The 14,985-nt window shown below is 37.5% G+C and overlaps 1 non-coding gene across 1 annotated transcript; it reads right to left on the reverse strand.

The window, feature by feature from the left end:
* Positions 1–5,543: 5,543 nt before the first annotated feature.
* TRNAL-AAG (transfer RNA leucine (anticodon AAG)) lies at positions 5,544–5,625 on the reverse strand. The gene has a single exon. It is a non-coding gene; the product is annotated as a tRNA-Leu (tRNA).
* Between the last annotated feature and the right edge of the window lie 9,360 nt (positions 5,626–14,985).

Raw genomic sequence — 14,985 nt, forward strand, 5'->3', positions numbered from 1 at the left:
CTTTAAGTTCAATGGTGAAAACGTTAAACCAAAAAATTTCAATTTAGCCCTCTGAGGTTATGGGAAATATGTAAATTAGAAGCGAGTTAGAAGACTGTTTTCAGACGCAATATGATTTCATTACATTTTACCCAAATTATGAGCCTGTACCTGCAGGCTCTTAGGTGTAGCTGTAGCCTCTTAATACCCATCATAAATATAATAACGTATGAAGAATTAAACACATTGTATCTTTATTTGAATACGTTTCACCAACCAGTAACCTCTTCAGTTTAATGCAGAGATGATATACGAAGACAGTAGAAGATGAGGTAATCATTCCCTCCGCCTTGCAGGACTATAAACAGAAGACAGTGGAAGATGAGGTAATAAATCCCTCAGCCAAGAAGCCGGTGTTAGTACATAACCCTTGATGACTTTTGGGGAAGAGCTTAACAAATAGGTTGCAGAAGATATTCTGTGTACCAGGTTTCTGTGGTGTAGCTGTGTCAGACAAGTATCATTAAAATGATGGTCTACAGTGCCGTCAATATGAGAAATTAGACACATGTGCAACACCTGGGTATCTTTACTTGAAAAAGTTTGGCGCACCTGTTTGATACAGATGAGTACAAAGACAATAAATGAGGTAATCATTCCCTCTGACTAGAAGCCGGTGTTTCTTAGTTTTGATGAATCTATAGCAGAGGCAGGAAGATGAACTCTTCATACTGGACTCAGATGAGATGAAGCAGATGAAGTGTTGAAGTCATCCAGTATTTAAGAGATAATCTTCCTGCACATGATTTAGATTCAAAAAGACTAAGGTAGTGAACACTTGCCTTTAGGCTAAGAGACTGAATACCTCTTTCACTGCTTTTGTATATCATCTCAGTATTGAACTGAAGAAACTATTGGTTGACGAGAGTTTTCAAATGAAGGTATCCAGGTGTTGTAAATGTACCTGATGCCTCGTATTCTTGGTATTCTTCATCATTATTATAATAACGTATAATGTATACATTAATAATGTAGATATATTTTGTAAACTAATCTCTTAAGTGTAATTATATACGTACTATTATTTATGAACAAATCATTTTAATATTTTAATGAAATGACTAACATTACTGCTGGTGCTGTTGCTGCTGCTGCTGCTGCTGGTGCTGTTGCTGCTGCTGCTGGTTCTGGTTCTGGTGCTGCTGGTTCTGGTGCTGCTGCTGCTACTGCTGCTGGTTCTGGTGCTGGTGGTGGTGGTGGTGCTGCTGCTGGTTCTGGTGCTGCTGCTGCTGCTACTACTGCTGCTGGTTCTGGTGCTGGTGCTGCTGGTTCTGGTGCTGGTGGTGGTGGTGCTGCTGCTGCTGGTTCTGGTGCTGCTGCTGCTGCTGCTTCTCCTCCTCCTCCTCCTAATCCTCCTAATCCTCTTCCTCTTCCAGCTTCTCCTCCTGTTACACTTACGAGTTGTGTTAATGTTCTACTGTGGTTGCATCTTTTGCTGTTGGTGTTGCTTGTCTTAGGCAATTACTGTTGTTACTGATACTGTTTTTAATGTTGATGCTACTGTATTATTATTGCTGCTATATTACTACTACTGGTACCACCAGTATTACTACTATTATTAATATTATTGCTATTGCAACTATCACTATTGCTGCTGCTACCACTATTGCTCTTACCGCCACTATTGTTTCTACCACCACAACTACCACTATCACACCTACTATCACCACTGTTTCTCTACTGTTATTAAGGCTGCTGCACTACCGATGATGGTAGTTGTGGTAGACGTACCAGCAGTGGTAATAGTTGTAGTGGCAGCATTGGTAGTAGATTCAATAACAGTCATGGCGGCGGCGACAGCTACGGCAGGAGCACCACAAGAGTGAGGGAGGGAGAGAGGAGGGGGAGATGGAGAGTGATGGGAGAAAGCGGGAGAAAGCTAGAGAAAGCTAGAGAAAGCTAGAGAAAGCTAGAGAAAGCGAGAGAAAGGGAGAGAAAGCTAGAGAAAGCGAGAGAAAGCGAGAGAAAGCTGGAGAAAGCGGGAGAATGCGGGAGAGAGAGAGAGAGAGAGAGAGAGAGAGAGAGAGAGAGAGAGAGAGAACTAGGTTTGTAACTGCCTGTGCTGGTCTCACATTTTGGTACGATTTGTACATAATCATCAAACTTAAGTTTTATTTTTTAGGCCTACAAGTAACATTATAACCTGAGTCAGATCTTCACGTTTCACTGAGGATCACTAAATTCGTTCATGGCATTTAAACCCAAAATAATAAATAATTTCAACTTATGCTGGTTTAAATATCAAATTGCAAGAGATCTGAAGCACTTCAGAATTTATTGGCTCTTTTTATGCAATTTGTGTTTGAAGTAAAAGTTAAAATAAGAGCTGGTGGAACACACATCTTAATTAAATACATAAGGATGCGTTGAAAAATATGTTGTAATAATGTGTTAAAATGAGCTTAAAACTTCACTTAATTAAGCTAATACCAGCAGTAAGAAAAGCAATAAATATATTGTCAGCATTTTGTTAGTGTTATGAGGTACAGTTTTGTCGTTAACTGTAGATTATTTGAGTTCTTGCTCATGTTTTCATGGTAATAATTTAACATCGGTTTACACTATTGCGACTGTTTTCTTACTGTCTATAATAACTATTACTGGTTTTCTCAAAATTAAAAAAAATGTGGATACCAAGTCTTTTGAATTGTACAGTGATGGCAGCTTTTTTTTTTATTCCAAGAGTTGTTGACGTGGCAGTTTACTTACACACTCAAAAAAAAAAAAAATCCCTAAACTACACTTCCCTCAATCTTGTTAGGTAAAAGTACACAATTGCTAATAATGTGACATTTTATTGTGGCAACGTTTCGCTCGGCTTGATTAAGCTCCTGGAGAGCGAAACGTTGCCACAATAAAATGTCACATTAGTTGCACTTGTGTCCTTTTACATAAGATTGAGGGAAGTGTAGTTTAGGATATTTTGTGTGTACTTAAACTGCCACGTCAACAACACTTGGAATAAAAAAAAAAGCCACCATCACTGTACAATTCAAAAGACTTAATATCCACATTGGTTTTGCGTTTAACAAGAATTATTTAAATTTATATGCTGAGGATAGCACGGTAACTCCATCGAGATGTTTTGGGCTGCAGTGGTGGGGCTTCTTTAATGCAGTGACATAGCTAGAAGCTTCTTTGAAACTGATCCATCTGAAGTGATGTGGTGGTGGTGGTGTTTTATTTGCTACGAAGTGTCTTGACACAGGTCTTTGTCTCCTGATACGAGTCTTTGTCTCCTGATACGAGTCTTCGTTATACTTTTATCCTTTTATCTTTCTCCCTTTGCCTCCCTTACTAATCCTTACCCCATATCGTCCTTTCTTTCCACGTTTCATCTCTTTCTCCATGTCCTCTGTTTTCCATTCCCCAACTTACCTTTCGCCTTCTCTTTTCGTTCCTCCATTTCCAGCTCCCATTTTTTTTTTCTAGTTTGGCCTTCCTTGTTTCTCCCAGACCTCTTTTTGCTCCCTGTCCCACCTCCATTCTTATTCTGCTCTTTTCCTCTTTCTATTCTTGAAATACACACACACACACACACGCACACAAAAAAAAAAAAAAAAAAAATGAAACATGGACAAAACAAATCCTAAAAGAAAACAAGTTAGCCAGTGGCTTTACAGGCACCCACAATAACACTGCGGCATGAATTGGAAGCAATACGAGATAAGCGCCTGTAATACCCAGACCATAAAAGCGATGAAGTGCCGTAGCAAATCACCGAGAGTACCGGAGCATGATATAAGAGCATGAAAATGTCTTCTTATAAGGAGAGGGGGAGGAGGAAGAGGACGGGACGAGGGAAGACTGGAAATGCGATAAAGTAAAGTGGTTCTGCTGTCTAAAGAAGAGATCATTCATGTTTTTACGATAGTCTTAGTTTAATGTCACCACACTGGGATTAATGCTCGTGATTGTGTGGCGTGCTGGGCGAGCTACACGCATCTCGTTATTTATTTTCCTTGTGCACTGATAAATATGGCTATAAACTTAATAAACCAAATCTAAATTTAAGGACTAAGTCTGCTGAAGTTGTCTCTCGATTCGCTTAAGTCGTACGTGGATCCTCGCAGGCCAGTTACGATTAAATGTATCTATTGACCAACTGAAATAAGCATCTCACTTTATAGTGAACGTTAAAAAATGTAAATGGAATACTGAACTGAAGGAGAATAGAAACACATCATTATTTTTTCTGAATAAAGTTCTTTGAAAAGAAACCACCGGAAAGCAAGAAGCGTAGACGTGTGAGATGTGTATATTTCGACCGTCATCCGAGATCCTCTTCAGAGGATTATCCAGTTGCACTTAGATATATATACAGGTCTTCCTTTGTCTGAACTTCCTTCTACACGTTTTTTCCTCGGTATTGTGATCCTACATTCTTAAGAATGAGCATAAGACAGCATTAAGAAAAGAGCGTAATTCTCGCTTGGATATTTAATGAACCAGAATAAAAAATTACAAAGAAAACAGAAATAAGACTAATCTGCAATAAGACAGCGCACCTATATAACCTAATCATAAAGACGATGAGGTGCTGTAGCAAATCAGTGAGAGAATAGGAGCATGAAATAGGGGCATGAAAATATCTCCATATTAGGGAAAGAGGTGGATGTAGGAGGAGGAGAAGAGCGGAAATGCGATAAGGTTACACTGAAGAAGAGACCATAAACGCTTTTACGATAGGTTTGGTTTAATATCATCACACACAGATTAATGGTCTTGATTGCTGGGTATGTGCGGAAAGCTACGCGGAACTTATTTACTTTTTAAGTGCATTATTGCTATTAAAATGGTGTAAAAATGCGGTTTATGAGACTCGGCGAGGTTCCTTTCAGTACTTGGAAGGAAGCTGTAACTAGGACCTCTCTAACGTTTCCTGGTGATGCTCTTGCGATCTCCTGCCGGGCTTGTCCCATTAATAGTGTTATTCCTACAAAAAATACATATTTTGCATGGTAGAAATAATGCCACTTTCTCTGTTTTGTCTGCGAAAGATGGGAGGCGACTCTTTCTTAACTGAAAGCCCATGATTGAATATACTTGCTTCCACAGCATGTGCTTTTTAATATGTGAAGCAGAACTTACCAGTCCATACTCGATCGCACTACTGTATACTACAAATTTCTGTTCACCGTATGGCAAAAGTCAGGCAGAAGGTGAGAACAGTGAATATGTACAATTTCATAACTAAATTAGTTCCTCAGCGCTCACACACAATAACTACTCGCATAGCATTTCCTTCACTGTCTATCACCGCTGTTCGGTCTAGTAATATTCTTATGTAAGACTACAATTAAATGTTGGCTTCCTTTAGTGTAAAGTATGAACTGAGAACAAAAATTTGGGGTAAACCTATTGTGATAAGCGACGAATGACATTTGAAATATTAGGAACTATGACGTCTTCATATCCGACATCGGGTGAATGATACAGTATCATATGATAGATAACCTGCATGTTTTCAGCTAAATTATGATTAAGAAAGACGAAAACATTCCTGGCAGCGGTGGGATTCGAACCCACGCCTCCGAAGAGACTGGTGCCTTAAACCAGCGCCTTAGACCGCTCGGCCACGCTACCGTGAGCACTAGTGTTGCATGTTAAAATATTCATAGTATTTTGCTAATGCTATTCTGCTTTCAAAAATCTATGGTAGTTACCTATGTCATTTACGAACATATATTACAAATAACAATATAAAGTATAATGCTGTTCTAATCAATCTGTACCGCATCTATAAAGGATTCTATTGATGCATATCAAGAAGCTGAGAAGACACTCATATAGAGAGCAGTACTTAGGCTGCAGAGATGTAAAATGTTTATTAAGCAAAATTAATCGACATAATAAACGAAGCATTTAATAATAAGGTCGCGGGAGTAGGAAAACTCTCGAAAGAGGTAACAGGCTGTTCGTAATATTTTGTATATTAGTGGAAATCAGTGTGAACAGTTATTTTTTTTTTTTTTTTTATTATCACACCGGCCGATTCCCACCAAGGCAGGGTGGCCCGAAAAAGAAAAACTTTCACCATCATTCACTCCATCACTGTCTTGCCAGAAGGGTGCTTTACACTACAGTTTTTAAACTGCAACATTAACACCCCTCCTTCAGAGTGCAGGCACTGTACTTCCCATCTCCAGGACTCAAGTCCGGCCTGCCGGTTTCCCTGAATCCCTTCATAAATGTTACTTTGCTCACACTCCAACAGCACGTCAAGTATTAAAAACCATTTGTCTCCATTCACTCCTATCAAACACGCTCACGCATGCCTGCTGGAAGTCCAAGCCCCTCGCACACAAAACCTCCTTTACCCCCTCCCTCCAACCCTTCCTAGGCCGACCCCTACCCCGCCTTCCTTCCACTACAGACTGATACACTCTTGAAGTCATTCTGTTTCGCTCCATTCTCTCTACATGTCCGAACCACCTCAACAACCCTTCCTCAGCCCTCTGGACAACAGTTTTGGTAATCCCGCACCTCCTCCTAACTTCCAAACTACGAATTCTCTGCATTATATTCACACCACACATTGCCCTCAGACATGACATCTCCACTGCCTCCAGCCTTCTCCTCGCTGCAACATTCATCACCCACGCTTCACACCCATATAAGAGCGTTGGTAAAACTATACTCTCATACATTCCCCTCTTTGCCTCCAAGGACAAAGTTCTTTGTCTCCACAGACTCCTAAGTGCACCACTCACTCTTTTTCCCTCATCAATTCTATGATTCACCTCATCTTTCATAGACCCATCCGCTGACACGTCCACTCCCAAATATCTGAATACGTTCACCTCCTCCATACTCTCTCCCTCCAATCTGATATTCAATCTTTCATCACCTAATCTTTTTGTTATCCTCATAACCTTACTCTTTCCTGTATTCACCTTTAATTTTCTTCTTTTGCACACCCTACCAAATTATTAACATAAATGACATGAGCCGGTGCTGCCTGATGCACTCCCCTCCATCTTTCCATGTATATGTAGGTTTTCTTAGCAGTTCTGGAGATAGACAACCTCGCTGAAAATTTTCCAAGAAAAACTTTTGCTTCCCTTAACTCTTTTTTTTTAATAATTATTTGTAATCTTTTTACTGATCTAGTTCACCCCTATAAGAGGTACAGTAATTTAAACTCTTCTTGTGATTATTTTCCCATGGTAGCGTTCATAATTTTAACCAGTGTAAATTTTCGTCTCCCCTCGGATGTATCTTAAAACACATTCATGATCAATCAGCTCAGGATATATGTATACAGAGGTGTATATTAGTGTGTATGCACTAAGAAATATTCTAAATCCCATCACTTTAAATCCTGTTTTGGGGAAATAGGTTAGATAAGATTCGAGAGGAAACAGGACAAATGTTTCCTGGTGTGGGTCTTAGTTATATGATAACCCACCGCTGGAGCTTTCGGTCATCTGACAGTGGCCTTCCGCTGGCTTACCGTTCCACCCTTTTGAAAAGTAAGGTTATAATTACAACTATTGTTGTGGAAAATACTGTATATATTTTCCAGAAATATAGTTATATGTAAATAGATGGCCATACTGTATTTAAAAGAAGTATGTTATCGAGAATGGGAAACCCGGCGCCTGCGCAGAAGAGACTCGCCATTGTTTGTTTTGAATTGAGAGTAACAGACTTTAATTAATAATGTGAAGAATTTTCGTGCTCTAGAGGTAAAATTGGGTTGACACCTCTCAAATAGGAGGCGAAATTGTTGAATGTGCATTCCTGCATAACTTGAGATATCAGGCGACTGGACAAGACAGCTCCAGGAACCTCAGATAAGTCTTATGTTGTAACCTGGCCAGTGTTATTTTCATAGACAGTGAGGTTTTCTGAGTATGATACACATTAATCTCCAGTCAAATTGGTGAGTGTTATGATTAAGATATATTCTCCTTCTGTTATATAAATGTGTGTGTCCACAAATTTATATATTTACCAGAATTCTTGGTGATGTATCTTTTATTTATAATTAATAGGACCAGAGCAACTTGTGGATATGACAGTGGTAGGTATCGAAGGGGGACATTTTTTGCGACCTAGGTGTCCCAAATCCTACTTGACTTACTGATAAATAATAATTATCTTTGTTCATTTACTGTTATGTACATAATGATACATTCGGATAAATGTAATTTTCCACATTTAATTTGCCCGTTGGTCATTCTTGAACCGGAGGTAATTAGCGAAGTCATTAATTAGTTAATTACTAATAATTATATGTGAAATGACAGGAGGTGAATGTTAAATTCACAAATTTACTTAATGTGTAGTGGATTATAATTACTACAATATTAATTTGATAAGACAATTCTGGCCAAGATTTATATCAGTGTATGTGTAATTGGTAAGCCAAGTGTAGCTAATTATATTAATGTGTATAATATTAATTTTGCTATGCCAAATTCTGGCAAGGTTTATATTAATTTCTGTAATATTAATTTTGATAAGCCAAGCTTGGCTAAAGGTTTGTATTAATGCACATTTAAAATTATATTATTTTCTTACATGTAATTGCTAAGCTCAAGTAGCTAGGATTTATTCAAAGGAAAGTTGTACTATTTATTTTTATAAAGTGCATAATTTAGCACATAATCAGTGTTATTAATTAAGTTGAATTTAATACATTGCATCATGGCTGAAAATGAGGAAATTAATATAGAAGACAAACATATGGAATACAGAGCAAAGAAAGCATCACTGCAAGCTAGAAAGGGTCATGTAACCAAGGCATATAATAAGTGCTTGGAATTAATGAATCAAGAAACTGTGAATATTGATGATTTAAAATTGTATTTAGATGCTTTAGGGAATAGATATGATTCATACATATTATATTACAACAAATATGAAGGAGATTTGTTAGTAAACTGTGTAGATGAGATTGAAGTAGATCTTATGATTAATCAGTATTATGAATTAGAGGAAAAGATTCTTTCTTGTAAAAGTCAGGCCTTGAATACATTAAAATGTGTAAACCAGGGAGTTAATCAGTCTTTGCTGAAACTCCCAGAATTATGTTTACCTGTATTTAATCCTGGAGAAAACTGGGAGGAGTTTTGGTCAATTTTTAAAGCAGCTGTGCATGACAGGAGTGACCTAGCCTGTTTAACTAAATTATTTTACCTCAAAGGACAGGTAAGAGGAGATGCTCACATACTTATACAAGCCTTTCCCAATGTAGATGACTCTTACAAGGAAGCAGTTGACTTATTGAAAGTCATTTATGGTAATATAGAACAAAGTAGGTTGGATCTAGTGAATATCATTGTTAATTCAAAATCTCCAAATCACACTTACAAAGGTTTACAGCAGTTTAGAGTTAAACTGGAGAGCACTCTCAAAACTTTAAGTAATAAATATAATCTGAAAGAATCAGACTGGTTATTGAGTGCCATGGTACAGAATAAATTAAACTTTAAAACACTTGAATGGCTCTCGAACAAATATCACAAGGGTTATTTTGGTCTGGAGGAAATAAGACTAGGTCTACAAGAATTTATTGTGCAGTTGCAGACCAGCCAACTAACTCATTTTAAAGATGCAACACATAATAACTCTGAGGTATCTGTCAAGTTTCACAAAGGGAAAAATTATCCCAATGGTAATAATCAAAATTCATTTCCTAAAAAGAGTTGCATAGGTGCATATCAAGTATCAGGAATCAGAAATAATGATTCTCCACAAGGTAAGCATAAGTACCCTCCTAAGAGTAGCCCAGTTAATAAGAAACCAGTCAAAGAAGAGAGAGATTGTCTCTTCTGCAAGGGTGCTCATTTTTCTAAGAATTGCAGTGCATACAATTCATGGAATGATAAGGTTGAAAGATTGGAGGAACTTGACAGATGTATCAGGTGTCTAGGTAATAACAATGTAAAGGATTGTCATGCCAAATTAAGCAACTGTTATCAATGTCACAAAGGAAGACACCATACAGTCATGTGTATAGGTCTATATGATAATGTTGATAATAATAATGTTGACAATCCTGACACAACAGTAGCTAATGAAAAAATTGCTGCTAATGTTAATAATAATGGTTTTGCTGAAGTAGCCTTACCTGTGTTACAGGTAAAAATTGATAAGAGGCATAAATAAAAAAATGTAAATGCATAATTGGACCAGGGATCCCAGGGTACTTTCATAAAACGTAAATGTCTTGATGGTATGAAAGTACAGATGGGAGATCCCACAACTTTAAAATTATCTGGTTTTCTCTCGGATAAAAGGGCTCAATTGTATGACACTGTTTATGTAACTGTCAGGTTGGGCAATGAGAAAAAACGTGTTAATGCAGTAATTGTAGATAGGCTTCCAGAGAAAATGTCTACAGTAGGGCTTAGTAAAGCTACAGAAAGACTTTGACATAATGTAAATTTAGCACCTTCTGGTGTAAGTGATGATTCTGTAGGCCCAATAAATATTTTGATAGTGACTATTATGCCTCCTTTGTAAAGGGTATGGTATAGAAATGTGGTGTCACCCTTTTGAAGACTGCAGGAGGCCATGTAATGTATGGTAGGATTCCTCGTAATAATAATTCATGACTAGAGGAAACTACAAATACCATAACTGTCTTACTGATGAAATCGTACCCCAGTATAATTCTTCCATAGAGGATGGTGTTGAGCCAGTGCATAAATTGTGGGAATTAGCATTGGAATAAATGTAAATGAAGAAAGTCCAGACGATTCTTTTACTCAGGAGCAATACCTGAGAGATGTAAAATTTGAATCTGGACAATACTGGGTGCGACTTCCGTGGAGGCTGAACCATCCAGAATTGCCCACTAATTACAAAATGACATACGGACAATTAAAGGCTCAGCTCTGCGAACTGAGTAAGACACCAGAATTGTTAACTGCCTATAATGATATAATTGCTGAGCAGTTAATTAATAAATTTATAGAAGAGGTACCTCCTGAGCAAGCCAAAATTTATGGTCACTATTTGCCACATCACAGAGTGAAGAAGGGTTCTAAGACCACTCCTCTGAGAATTGTGTTTAATTGCAGTGCCAGGAGTAATAAAAATGTACCTAGTTTAAATGACTGTTTGATGACAGGTCCATTGTTGACGGAAAAATTAGGAGATATCTTATTAAATTTCAGGGTGAAGAATTACGCCTTTACGGCTGACATAAGTAAAGCTTTCCTAAGAGTGGGTTTACAAGAGGCTGGCCGGGATTGTACCCGCTTCTTATGGCCTGAGAATCCTAGTAACCCACTTAGCCCTCTGAAAACCTTTCGCTTTAGGAGCGTATTATTTGGTGCCACATCCAGTCCGTTCCTACTTTAAGCGACGATAAATGCACACCTTAAACATATGGAAAGTTCATTGAGTAAAGTAATGAGCAAACAATTTTATATGGACAATTTCCTGGGTGTGACGTCAACTGAAGAGGAACTGTTCATGACTTACGGAGAGGCTAATGAAATAATGCAAAGTGCAAATATGCCTCTGAGGGAATGGAATAGTAATTCATCCTAATTAAAGGACAAAATAAGTAAAGATTACACTTGAGATGAAGTGCCAAAATGTAGTAATGTATTGGGATTAACTTGGGATACTGAGAGAGATTTGTTAATTTTAAAACCTAATAATTACAGTATGCCCAATAAAGTAACTAAGAGAGTCTTGCTTGCTGAAGTTTCCAAATGTTTTGATCCACTAGGTTTAGTGTCACCCCTTACTATAAGAGGGAAATTATTAATACAGGAAGCATGGAAACTTAAATATGCTTGGGATGAAATTCTACCTGAGGAATTCATTAACAGGTGGGATGAATTAATTGGTGATTATGAAAAAGTTCCAATGTTGGAGTTCCCACGCCAGGTGGCCAATCCAAATGGGAAAAGTATACTCCTCATTTTTTGTGATGCTTCAAAATTGGCATATGGAGCAGTTGCTTACCTTCAATGTAATAGTGTTATTTCTCTTGTTATGTCTAAGGCTAAAGTGTCTCCAATTAAATCATGCACCATGCCTCAGTTGGAATTAACAGCCATTTATGTAGTTGTCAAATTAGCTAATTATATAAGAAATAAGTTGCAGGAGATAAATATTAACGACACTGTAATTTGGTCTGATAATAAGGTATCCTTACAATTGATTCGTAATGGAAACAGTAAAATTGTGTACGTATAAAACAGAGTCACTGAAATTAATCAGATGCAAGAGAAGTATAATAGTTTGGGTCAGCGTATGTTAACATTTAATCATATACCTGGTGAGGAGAATCCAGCTGATTTCTTGTCTCGAGATTTACCTTATGCTAAATTTGTAAATGCTGTATCATGGTTTAAAGGACCGAGCTGGTTGGTAAATAGAGCTAATTGGCCTGTACAAAAGCCGTATATTACTCCTGTTGAAATTACTGTGACCACCGCTCCAATAGTTTGTCCTTCCTTATCCATTGATGTAAGTAGGTATTCTTCTTTACCCAAACTAATCAATGTAACTAAGTTGGTGTTTAAATTTCTAATCAAGATGAATATTTTATTTAAGTTTTCACATCCTCTTGAATACTGGATAAAGAGGGTACAGGAGGAAATCTATGGAAATGTGATTAAATTGATGATGGAAAGAAAAATTGTGAAAGGTTTCATAATTGAGAAATTGGGGCTGTATTTAGAGAACAGTGTAATTAGGTGCAGAGGTAGGTTACAAAATGCTGAATTGGGTGATTATGCTAAACACCCTATCTTACTGCCCAAAACTTATCATCTAACAAATTTGATAGTTCTAAATGCCCATAAAAATGTAATGCATGGTGGGGTACAAGATACCTTAAATTGTATTAGGGAAACTTTCTGGATTCCACAAAGACGGCAAAGTGTATAAAGGGTGATTAAATCTTGTGTAATATGTCGCCGTGTGGGTGCCAGATCCTATATGTACCCAGGTCCTCCAACATTGCCAAAGGAGCGTGTACAATTAGTGAAACCATTTGATGTAACAGGTGTAGACAATAGTGGTCCAATAATTTTAACAGGTACTTCAGATGGTGTTCCACTGAAAGTGTATGTTTGTTCACCTGTACGGCTACTAGGGCAGTTCATTTAGAAGTGGCACAGGACTTGTCTGCAGAACAGTTTATACAGCTGTTTCGAAAATTTGCAGCTAGGAGATCCTGTCCAAGATTGATGATTTCGGATAATGCCACAAATTTTGTAGCAGGTGCTCAACACTTGATAGAATTAAATAATAGTAACGATGTTCAATCTCTGTTAACCCAGCGAGGGTGAACTGGAAATTTATTACTCCTAGAGCCCCTTGGCAGGGGGGGCTGTACGAAAGACTGATAGGCACAGTGAAGAGGTGTCTCCGTAAAGTACTACACCGGAAGAGAATTAATTTGGAAGAATTCCGTGCAGTGTTATTGGAGGTGGAAAATCGTATAAATAATAGGCCTCTCTCGTACATGAGTGATACACCTGATGCAGATGTATTAACACCTTCTCACCTAATATGTGGAAGGAAATTGGAAGCTGCCCCTGTCTATAGAGATAATATGGAAGAAAGTGATGAAAATTACAATGATGCGGCAGTGTTGTGTGATAAATTTAAAATGTAAAATAAAGTAATTGATCATTGGTCTAATGTGTGGCGTAAGGAATATCTTCTTACACTACGTGAACACTTTTATGGTGCGACAGAGGCAGTAAATCGACAGAACATTCAACCAGGTGACATTGTGTTGATTGATACTGAACAACATCGAACATTGTGGCCTCTGGGTAAAGTATTGACATTGTACCCAGATGCACAAGGTGTTGTCAGGAATGTCAAAGTGTTGTGTCGTGGCCAGGAAAGTTTACGCACAATTAATAAATTGATTCCCTTGGAATGGTGTTCAATCAAACGTAAATAAAAATCTGAGGGAAAGTGACACGAGTGATATGGAAGATAACGCTGACCAAGTGATGCCGGAAAATGAAATCGTAGTTAGACCTACTAGGAGAACAGCCACTCAAGCCAGAACCGGCTGGAATCGTCTCCTAAAGAAAGGAGTAATTTGAGTCCTTTAGCAACGAACTCCGGCTGGCCGCAGTGTGAAAAATACTGTATATATTTTCCAGAAATACAGTAGTTATTTGTAAATAGATGGCCATACTGTATTTAAAAGAAGTATGTTATCGAGAATGGGAAACCCGGCGCCTGCGCAGAAGAGACTCGCCATTGTTTGTTTTGAATTGAGAGTAACAGACGTTAATTAATAATGTGAAGAATTTTCGTGCTCTAGAGGTAAAATTGGGTTGACACCTCTCAAATAGGAGGCGAAATTGTTGGATGAGGATTCCTGCATAACTTGAGATGTCAGGCGACTGGACAAGACAGCTCCAGGAACCTCAGATAAGTCTTATGTAGTAACCTGGCCAGTGTTATTTTCATAGACAGTGAGGTTTTCTGAGTATGATACACATTAATCTCCAGTCAAATTGGTGAGTGTTATGATTAAGATATATTCTCCTTCTGTTATGTAAATGTGTATATATATATATATATATATATATATATATATATATATATATATATATATATATATATATATATAATCTATTATTTTTAATATACAGTCCACAAATGTATATATTTACCAGAATTCCTGGTGATGTATCTTTTATTTATAATTAATAGGTCCAGAGCAACTTGTGGATATGACAGTGGTAGGTATCGAAGGGAGACATTTTTTGCGACCTAGATGTCCCAAATTCCTACTTGTCTAACTGATAAATAATAATTATCTTTGTTCATTTACTGTTATGTACATAATGATACATTCAGATAAATGTAATTTTCCACAATTGTGATCAGTGGGAATTAATGTTTCTGGTGAGTATACAGGTCGTTAACAATGTAAAAATACTTAAATCCTAATTATAGCTTCAGGTGGAAGGGATTAAAGTGGCTCTTAGTATATAT

Source organism: Cherax quadricarinatus, chromosome 1 (assembly GCF_038502225.1).
Source record: "Cherax quadricarinatus isolate ZL_2023a chromosome 1, ASM3850222v1, whole genome shotgun sequence".
In the NCBI taxonomy this organism is placed as follows: domain Eukaryota; kingdom Metazoa; phylum Arthropoda; class Malacostraca; order Decapoda; family Parastacidae; genus Cherax; species Cherax quadricarinatus.